This window comes from Notolepis coatsorum (genome assembly GCF_963971535.1).
Source record: "Notolepis coatsorum genome assembly, chromosome: 6".
NCBI lineage: Eukaryota > Metazoa > Chordata > Actinopteri > Aulopiformes > Paralepididae > Notolepis > Notolepis coatsorum.
Window position 1 is genome coordinate 53,584,525 of NC_140170.1, and position 11,438 is coordinate 53,595,962.

At 41.6% G+C, this 11,438-nt stretch overlaps 1 pseudogene across 1 annotated transcript; it reads right to left on the minus strand.

Moving 5' to 3' along the window:
* Nucleotides 1-3,654: 3,654 nt before the first annotated feature.
* LOC311229485 (tripartite motif-containing protein 16-like) lies at nucleotides 3,655-5,329 on the minus strand (annotated as a pseudogene). Its single transcript has one exon. The product of its transcript is annotated as a tripartite motif-containing protein 16-like (transcript).
* Between the last annotated feature and the right edge of the window lie 6,109 nt (nucleotides 5,330-11,438).

The window sequence follows — 11,438 nt, forward strand, 5'->3', positions numbered from 1 at the left end:
TTCAACTTTGATAGTCAACTGTCCCGAACAGTTTTAGAAACATTGACTATCTATTATTATATATTGACTATATATAGCCACTGCTGTTGTTCACCTACCTCATGGTCAATAAAATGTTAAACATTTTTGGTACATAACTCTGACTCTTTGCCTTTTTTGTCAATGTCAAAACATGTAAGATTGTATGAACTTGAACAAATCAAGTTAGATTTACATTAAGAAATCAAGTTGTGTTTTGAACAAATCAAGTTAGATTTACATTAAGAAATCAAGTTGGGTTTTGAACAAATCAAGTTAGATTTACATTAAGAAATCAAGTTGGAGTTAGTGTTGAACATCATTAAAATATGTTAACATTACACAATTAAATTGTGTTTACTGTAACGACAAATATGTTGAATCAACATGTTTATTTTAAGTAATCTTAATGTGAATGCAATATGTTGGGTTCACAAGCAATAAGTAAGTAAGGAGAACGAGGAAAAGTATGTCAGTTGGACATATTCTGATCATGTGGAACCAATGTACACATTAAAATCAAGTAAATCCAACAAACTTTTTTTTTCAGTGATCAAATTCTTGGTTTGCAATGGTTTTGCACCTTGTGGGTAAATAAAAACCCAGTTTTCATCTACAACTCCTGTTTCCTCATTGTCTCACTGCTTGGTCCCTAACAAGGAGAAATGGGCATTCTAAACACTCTGTACAAGGCCTTTATTAGGCGGTAAATTGTTCTTTGTTTTCACAATGTGTGCCCTCTATCGTATCAAGATACATATTCCATGTGTATGGAATAACACTCACCTTTAACATTCACTTTAAACACTTTTTAACACTACACCATATTGTATCTATTTATTAGTAAAAGATTTGCACTACCTCTCTAACTCATCTTTGCATTTGTTTGCATTGTGTACTTGTACTAGTTTGTATATTTTGTATAGTGTTTGGTCTTGATTTTTTTTTAACTTTTTTACTGTCTGAAGCACAATCTCAGGGGGCTCATACAGAACCAAGCATTTCACTGTAATGTACATGTACCTTATATGTGACAAATAAGCTGGTCAGGAAGGCCAGTAACATGGTGGGAGTGGAGCTAGACTCTTCCATCATGGACAACCCCTCCCACACGCTATACACAGACTTGGCTGATGATAGAAGGAGCATGTTCAGTGTTAGATTAAGACTCCCTAGATGCTGAACGGCACAGGAAGTCCTTAATTCCAACAACCATCAGAGTATACAACGCATCACTGTGCCTCACTGCCTCACCACAGAGTGATAGTACAAACTCTGGTAATCTTCCTGGACTTTTGACTTCTTATTTTTATTTTTATTTTTTTATTAAGAAAATCCTACATTTATTACTGTATATTTTACTGTATATTTTTGGCTGTATATTTTAGAATGTATATATTTTAGAATGTATATCCCGGACTGTATTTATATTGTTATTTGTGACTACCTAAACTTTACGCAACATAGGGGAGGAGCAAACATAGCTTGCATAGCAGCCTTCTAAACTCTAATTTGAAAATGACCTTGAAGAAAAAGTTTTCTGCCAGTGAAGTTTTGTCACAGATGACAAAGGATGACACAGGTGAAAGTGACATAGGAGAGAATGTGTCTGAGACCCTGATTATGAGGCGTCCTCCTCTGATGAGAATGAGACCCTTAGTGCAGATGCTCCTGTTGTCTCTCAACCATGCACAAGCAGACACGTTACTTTCCAAAAACGGAAAGTTATCATGGGCCCACTCCCCACTTGAACAACATAATATATATTATGTATGTATAATTGGATGTGTGGGGGGGAGTAGGGATAATGTTTTATTTAAATGGTTATTTAGGTAATCAACAAAGTAACATGAAGCACCTGAAACATACATTTGGGTAACACTTTTGATTATGATCATTTTCTGGAGGTTTAACCATGCTGGGGTCAAAATGTCCCTAAGGATAAAGAGTGTAAAGTCAATTTGAGGATAACAGGAGGGTTAACAAAACCATTTCAAATAATTTTAGCCCTGCTAGATAGAGGTAGCAAATAACTCTAAATAATAAACGTTATTTGTACAAATTCCATACAAGAATTGCAGCCCAAAGTGCTTCACAGCAGAAAATACACTAGAATACATCAAATGAGCATAAAATAGACAGAATAAATGCAATGCAGAAAATAAAAATACAAGATGATAGAAGTAGATGATCGTAGTGTTCTTGGGGGCATGTAGTTGACAAGAAAATTGCCAATATAGCTTGGTCTGGTTCCATTTAGGGCTTTGTACATAAGGAGGAGGACCTTCAAATCAATTCTAAATGTTACCAGAAGCCAGTGTAATAGCCTAGCTGAGAGTTGAATAAGCTGAAGTATTTTCTTCAGTCGGCTTGGAATAAAGGCATGGATCCGTTTTTCAGCATCATTTTGATTTATAAATGGTTGTACTTTAGCTTTGTTTCTAAGGTGGAAGAATTATGTTTTTGTCACCTTGTTAATGTGGGACTTAAAGCTTACAGTAGGTTACAGTAGGTTATCTTTGATAACCAAGACTTGTAAGCAAGGAGTAAGTTTCCCCATAATATTATTCAGCAGAATTTCTCTTGAAATTGAAATTTGGTAAATTCCAGTAAATATTGCAATTCCGAAACTCTTGAGTATCATAAATGGATTCAGCATCCCGAATAACCCCCAAAACCACTCCAACATTGTTGAAATTGATCAAGTAGTTTCCGAGATTTGTCCATTTAGGTGATTATGCAAATAAAAAAGTTGCCCAACATGTACAACTTAGCATCCGGCAGTTTCTAAGTGCTGGTGACCCATACTATCCATATCTATCATAAAAGTTTGGTGGTTCTAAAATTTCCGGGTTCATTGTGTTGGCAAATAGAGTATCATGTCATTGTGTATTTACCAGCACAGCACCGGTGTACTGGGACAACATCAGAGAGGTGCCTGCTAATGAGGGCAAGCTAGAGTCTAATGATTGTTTGGTGAATAGCGCCATCTGGTGTCCAATCTGCCACCAGTTTATACTGTAAATCAGTGAGAGTTGCCAAGTGTTACAATGGCCCGTCCAAAGATCTCTCATCATTGTATTGACTATAGGGCTTAAACCACTAGACCTTGTATTCAAGATCCTTATATTTAATGGTTATCGTGTGCAGTATCACAATTAATACAACCATAACAACACATCATTCACCAAGCCAATATACAGATTACAAAACATACATTAAAAACTAAAAATCTCTAGAAATTTTGTACATTTACAAAACATTAAACAATGAGCTTCTAGATAGACAGTAGGATCTATCAAATATAAAATATCCACACGGGTCCTTCTGGGTTTAGATGTCCACATTTATTTAGTAAGAATAAAAGAACAAAAGACAAAATGCACAAGATTCAATGAATGGTCATTATTCCTAAGAGAAGAGACAGACCCAAATCCCACAGTAATGACCAAAATAACCAAAGGTGATCAAATACAAATACAATGGTTGCATATTGTTGTCCAACCTACCCAGAGTATGAAAATAAAGATTTTGACTAACCCACATACAAAAGGAACAGAGGTATTGAAGATGGGAATCAAACAGGAGAATATGCAAATATCCAATCAAACTAACTTTACTGAATGTCACTGATCTCTACTTCAGCTCACAAAACTCAGCCTCCCCAAAGTAATCTAACCTAAGTCCAGGATAGAGAGGCTGAGTGAATGTGGTGTTGACTCTGTGCAGGAGGGTCATGGTGTCAGAGATGCTGTAGAAGGACAGAGTACCTGCCCTGTGATCCAGGTACACTCCTATTCTGGAGGACCAGGGGGCCCGGTACTGTTATGTACTTGTTATTGTGGAGGAAGATGTAATCACCTGGAGGACTGCGATATAAAGCCCAGGAATTAGAATTTAATCCAAATCCACTGTCCACCCCGGTGCCTGTTCTACTAATGTCTTTGTAGGAGGCTGCTACACGAACCCCTTCACTCCACTCCACTCCACCTCCCAGTAACAGCGTCCAGTCAGACCTTCTCTACCCAGAACCTGAGGCCATTCAATAAATCTTTCTGGGTGTTCAGGATATGACTGCTTTCTCTGCATATATGTTGCACTTCTGTTCCCCTCAGACAAAGACAGATGTCTGTTTGCTGTGTTTGGGTCCAGTGTGATCTGAGAGGAATATTGTAAGAAGTCAGCTCTGGTCTTGGGCTCTGGTGGCAGTAAAACATTAACTGCATTCACTGTTGTTGAGATTCTGGGCCACTGCTCTTTCAGAACGTCCTCTAGTTTGTCTCTCAGCTCAGACACAACCTCAGTCACATCTGCAAAGTACAGGAGAAGAAGGACACTGATGCTGGGTAAGTCTATAGACTCACTGGGACTGGAGAGGGGGGGGGTGACTCTGTAGAAAGTGGATGTGGTCCTCTGTGTGTGAGAGCTGCTCCAGCTCAGTGTCTCTCCTCCTCAGGTCCGCTATCTCCTGCTCCAGTCTCTTCTGCAGTTCTTCAGCCTGAGTCACTGTGGTCCTCTGTCGGGCTCTGACGACCTTCTTCAGCTCAGAGCGCCTCGTCTCCAAGGAGCGTATCAGCCCAGTAAAGATTCTCTCACTGTCCTCCACTGCTTTATCAGCAGAGCGATTGAGAAAATCAACAGCCTGTTTGGCCTCTTTGAGTCGCTTCTCTCTCTCCCGGACTCTCTGGTGGACTTTCTGCTGACTCATGCCAAGCTCTTTCTGTCTCTCCGTCCTTTCTGCTGCAGCTGAGACTGTATCATGGCCTTTATGTTCATCCATGGAACACAAATAACAGATGCACTGCTGATCAGTACGACAGAAAACATCCAGAATCCTGTCATGACGAGAGCAGGTGTTCTCCTGAAGCCGTGTGGAGGCTTTGACCAGCTTGTGTTTCTTTAACGGAGCTACAGTATGATGAGGCTGGAGGTGAGTTTCACAGAAAGAGGTCAGACATACCAGGCAGGACTCGAGGGCTTTCCGCTTTCTCCCAGTGCAGAAATCACAGGCCACATCTCCAGGTCCAGCATAACAGTGATCAGGAGGAGCATCTTGGAGTCCTGTCTTCATTAGATGTTCTGTCACTTCAGCCAGCATGTTGCTTTTCTTCAGAACAGGCCTCGGAGTAAAAGTCTCCCTGCACTGGGGACATGTGTAGATCCCCCTCTGATCATCGTGATCCCAGCAGTCTGTAATACAGCCCATACAGTAGCTGTGTCCACAGGGAATAGTTACCGGATCCTTCAGTACATCCTGACAGATACAACAGCAGCACTGGTCCCGGTACAGATCAACTCCTTGCTGCGCCATTTTATTCTACAAAGACAACGACACTCTTAAGTTTTGTTTTCTCAGGAAGAGTGAACTCTGATCGTGTGGGTGGGAGGTGCTTCCTGGTTGTAGCTGTCCAGGGGAGGAGTCGCTTTAAAGAGGCAGTGTGTGGTGCTGAGAGACAGGAGTCTGAGGCGGTGTCACGAAGCCGAAGGTAACTCCTTTAATATTCATCAGCACAACTACAAGATACAACACATTACTAGAAAGCTAAACAGAATGCCTGCCACCGCTTAAATAATAATGTTAGAGGTTCTAGAAGGTAGTACTATGACATCATCACCAATATTCCAGCATGTTCTACTATGACATCATCACCAACGTTCCAGCATGTCCTACTATGACATCATCACCAGCGTTCCAGCATGAACTACTATGACATCATCACAAACGTTCCAGCATGTTCTACTGTGACATCATCACCAACGTTCCAGAATGTTCGGGCGGAACTAATGTTCTAGAATGTTCCTAACAATAGTTCCGTGGGTGAATTATGTACCATTACAATCACTACACAGTGTCTATTTTTCTGTGATTCATAGATAGAAGATGTTTTCTTTTACATAGTTCAGGACTTTCTCTCATCATCAACTACCTCTCATTTGTTTACTTTGTCAAGTAAAACTACTAAAACTCACAACAAGCACAAAGAGAGACAATGGAAAATGGTATACATACATACATACTCAATAAAACACGTTGTCTCTCTCTCACAAACATTTTCTCTCTCTTTCATTTACACTTCTCTCTCTCTCGCTCTCTCTCTCATTATGAAATGATAATGCAATGAAAACCTATAAAGCCTATGATTACAGTTGTTAAAAGGATATCTAGAGAATAACTTGATGTTACCAAATATGCATTAGTAAATAGGTAGAAACGATAGGTCCCTCCATGACAACAGTCTGGGCTAGACTGCGTCCCTAGCAACGGTCAGACATCGTTCTTATATCTAAACTGTTGGCCCCTATTTTCAAGATGATGGTCTGAGTCACACAGCCTTTGATCAACAGGTTTTAATCAACAATGGTCTTGTGATCAGGGGTGTGTCAGGGCCCCGCTTACACAGTTTCTGTGTGTGTGTCAGTGTGTGTGTGTGTGTGTGTGTGTGTGTGTGTGTCGCATAAAACAGCAAAAAAAAACAACAACCATGGATTATCTGCTCACAGAGGGGGAGAACTCTGAGGACAGGAGCAGGGCTCTGAATCTGCGTTGTGTGAACATTACCGAGGGTAGAGAGACGTCACCCATCTTATGTCTCAACTGATTCCTGAGCTTCTGGGGAGGAATAACTTCCCGGAGCCCCTGGCCATTGCAACGGCACACCGACCTGGTCCAAGGCTGGAGTCCAAAGATGATGACAACATGAATTGATGAATTGAAAATGGGAGACCCTGATGTAAACAAAACGAAAGTCTTTCTCTGGTCTGCATCCCCTTAACAATTGTGTGTATTGAGCCGTACTGTATTGTACCCATTCTGCAATTTGCTAATAAAATGTGTGGTAAATATTGACGTTGAATTTCATAATTAATAGGTGTGAATAATTAGAGAGTCATAATGTAGGAGAGACAGACATTCCACACCAACCCCCGCTCATAAGAAGACTGCTTACCCAAACGGTATGTAGGAGAACAGTTACAGGTCATAAAAAGCCCCTCAAGCTAATGTAATCAGGGGACAACAAAGACTAGGTAAATAAGTTGCACCCCACAGACGAAATGGTGACTCACTCTAAATCCTGGTATATTTATCACAGTTATATTATCTGGTAAATAAAGGTTGGTGTAGGTAACTTACAAAGAATACTACCATTTAGAATGTCACATGAAAGGAAGGGTGATTACACTCTTGTTATAGAATTCTGGTATAAGTCATCACAGCTACTCTGTCAACAAGCAGAGTGGGTTTTCAGTGCTAAATATGGATGGATACAGGGGTGACAGAGAGCCATTCTCCACCCCCACACGAGACTGTAGTACTGTATGGTAATAGGCCCCTCTGTTCACGGAAGTCAAGATCCACCACATCGACGGGGGCCACCAAGACCCCCCTTCTGTTCACTGGAGGACGACAACGACGGGGGCCATAGGCAGGCCCCCCTCTCTGTCCAAACATGAGAAGCCATAGCCCAAAGGAGGGGGCTATTGACATCACACCACCCCACCCGGAGACAAGAACCAACCCCCCCCACAAGAAGACACTGGATTGGACCAACCATATTAGTAAAATGTGCTATTATTGGCTAGAAATTATAGGATATAAGGGCCCACATAGTGTTATTCTGGAGCCCAGACCCCCCCCAGGTCTGCGGCTCCAACCGCTCCCCACGAGAGACTACTGCTGAGCTGTTTTAATGTAAGTAAGCCGAATGGAACCACCATGTTTGGTTAGAATAGAATGTACACTTAGCTTAGAAACCAGGCTTACTTATATACAAAAAGGGCTTACAGTATTGTCAATGTATGTTCAAATTATGTTAACGAGTGACTGTTTTCTGTACATATTGGGGTTTGAGATGCAAACCTTGTTGATTCCTGTACACGGCAGCCATGTTAATGTTTTCTGATAATCCTTGTATGTGAAAGGCAACCTCTTATTCACTCTTGGCCCTGGCTCAAATAAATGTTGAGTTGAACTATAGTTCTGGTTTGTCTGGCTACACGTTTATTCTTCATCTGCTTTAAGTCAGATGAGGAGACCAACAATTCTATCACGTATGATCCCTTTCTCCTCCTTCCAGATAAGCAATCCCATTGTACTGTACTACAATAACCTTAGATTATTGTAGGATTCTGTAGGAATATACTACAGAAATGGTGCCGTTCTTACCCACCCTGTTATGCCCCCTCTGAAGATGTGCGGTGAGGTCTCTGTGGCTGGTTGCTCAGTGCCGGGACCTTGCGTGTATGTTGGGGACGTGCAGGGAAAGAGCTGGGGGTTGTTGCGTTTGAATAAGGATAGTTACAGGGCAGGGGTTTGTTGTCTGGATGGAGGACAGAAGGACAGGATGAAGGCTGGTTGTGTACGCCACTAGTTGGGACCCATGGTGAATATGGCCTTTTGCGTACAGGAATGGGGGAGCGGTGGTTAGGTTAGTTTAGGTTAGAATATCCAAAGGTATAGGGATCGCGCTTGTTGTGCAGTAAACATGCAAACATGGGCTTTTGATGTTTGGATGTTTATTCGGACACAGGAGGCCGTTCCCAGCCTATTCGTTTGAGGTTTATAATAGCTTAGGGGGATAGGTTAGGGATAGGTAATTTACTAGAAGGTAAAGGCGTGGAGCGGTAGAACGGAGAATAGTCACAGATATGCAGGAAGCGGGACTGTGAAGTGCTATGGACATTAATGGGTAATGCGGAGTAGTCAGATCTTAAAGAAAAGATTATAGGGTAAGGTAAGGAGTTTAATGAGAGAACCGTGATTGTAGTACAGGATATCCTGGTTCCACGGTGAGAACGGAGGGAGCCTCATGGAAAGTTAAAACCTCATAGGAATATATGAAAAAGTTGGAAACCTCATATGTATTAAATATGTGGGCGTTGGGGGGAGCATAACGACTGTTTAACAGCATGATCAAAGCGTTGAATTGCAGTAGATTGAAACATTTATTGAATCGTGATTGCGGTAGGTCTAGAGTGGCAATTTAACTGGGCGCATTTTGGGTAGTGAAAACACCTATTTCAGTATGACCTAGAACGGGCGCGGATAAGGTTGGCTATTTTTTTACATATCAGAGCGATGTGGGGATTATGTGTCTATACTGTTGGGTGGGACAGGATCTGCGCTAGGTAACCGTGACTCAAACGGGCGCCGGCGTGGAGACGGGTCCCTCGGACGAAGTATGGGGTCGTTAAACACACAAATTCAACGTCATTTGGATCGTGTAAATCAGAATGATTAAGAGCGAAATAGATCAGTGTTAAAGAGGTGAGGTGTTATGCGATTACAGGAAGGAAACGACACAATTAATATGAGCGAGGGCTAGCTGGTAAAGACGAGGTTGTAACATGGTATTCTGGGATAAGCGTGGAGAACGTCAATTCGACGGGACGTGGTATCTGCAGTGACTATCGACCGAATTAAATGGAGAATTATGCCCGCTTTAGGACATATTCAAATGGATCAAGATGGCGAGGGGGTTGTCTTACAATTTGAGTTTATGGATTACAAAAACCCGAAAGTCAAAGGCGATCCTATTTAATACGTACACACCAAACATATTATGAGACGCGTGCGCTGTAATAAAGGGCGAACAATGGTGCTTGATAACAATTCGGTTGAAAGACTGATTTAGTACTTGGTAGCGATTCGGTTCAAAACATCTGGTTGTGAACTTGAACATTCGGTAAAATTAAAGCGAACGGTTGCACTTAATCTCGTTTTTAATAGTCGCGCGAGGTATGTGTGAATGATGGCTATGGTTAGGAATGATTGACGAAATGTGAGAGCTTAGTGTTGTATTATTATGATATTTTAATGACTAGCAACCATGGGTCTGGGGCGAGTCATATTGGAGATTGGGGCTAACTAGCTTAGCTCTGTGGAAGAGCCGCGGTGAACCTAGGGACGTTACGGCGACAATGTGAGAAGAATTGACGAAACACTGTGGCGGCAATTGTTGTTAAGAAGCGAATCGAGGCGTAAGTTGGGGAGATTGTGGCCGTTTTGAGGGTTATAATTGATGCGGTAACGATTGTGTACGATATTAAGGAGTCGCTGCATGATGACGTCATAGTGTTGAGTGGAGAGTGTGAATGTCCCGTACTACGGAGCCAGGCGGAGAGAAGGGTAGGTGAAAGGATTCGTGTTGGTCTGTGTAACGGCGTTGGTATATGAGAATGTTTTTAAATTCTTTTACAAAAGGTTTGTTCTTTTAAAGTAGTTGTTTAGGCATGTGTAAGTTGTTTGGAGTTGGATTGGTACTGAGCGGATTTAATGAATGAACGGATCTCGAAAGGCACGGCTCCCGAGAGGGCATTGAACGTCGCATTGGGTTGGCTAGCGGGTTAGCTGGTATGAGAGTTTGGGAGATAGCGCCATGGAAAGGGTTCGTGCAATATTATGGTTAGAAGCGGCATGGTGGCGTTGAGTGAGCGATGCTTGTGTGTGAAGCGATTGTGTGATAATAACGTTGATTGGGAGTTATTTGCAAAAGTTGGTCGCTTCTGACGTCATATTGTGGGACCTAGGACTTGGGTGGCGCTGGGGCTGGCTAGGCTAGTTAGCTTGCGTGCGGTTGTTTTGTGTGTTTGCGAGCGACATATATTACGATTCGAGTTTTGAAAATGATGTTTAGGAAGGGTTAAAGGACGCGGTGGTTGTCGTAGCATTGTGTTGAGTTGAAACGGAGTGTTTTATGATAATAATTATGCTTTGTTGCGATACATCGTTCTGTGTGCGCCGTTTGCGCTACTGCGCATGCACGGTATAACGTGGAGCAATGCGTTCATTCATATTAATTCGCTCAGAGGATGGATAACGGGTAAGGGTATATTTTGCATTATGTAAAATGGTTGTGTTTGTATATTGTGCATTCTGTGGGTTGTAAACAGGGTTCTGGGAGTGGTTTTGGTGGTGTTACTACAAATTATTGTAGCAAAATAGAGAGAGTAGGTGCAGCATGTGGTGATTAGACAGGGGATTAATACATCTACATTATAATCACATGTCACCTATGTACGGGGCTAAACGTTCCCAGAATATCCTGTTTATAGTTTTGAGTCTTAGCATGATTGGAACTTAACTGATAATAATGTTTAATTTCTAATGAGTGGTGGTTGATAGAAATGCTTAGGTGTGTGTTGTGCATGTACAAATGGGATTTTAAGATCTGTATAGAAAAAGTCTGTATAGAATGGTAATTATTTTGAGATGCTTGAGCGGGAAATCTTTAATACACTGTTAATAGGTTGACACAAGCCTCCGACTTGTAGGAGATTATAATTTATTGGTGAAGGCTTGCTGTCTGTGTTAGGAAACAGTTTCATTAATGTGTTCTTTAATGCCATTGGATTACATAGGCTGATGTATTATGTTAAGATTGATTGCAAGTCCTGGGGTCACAGTGGGATAATTTAGTGAC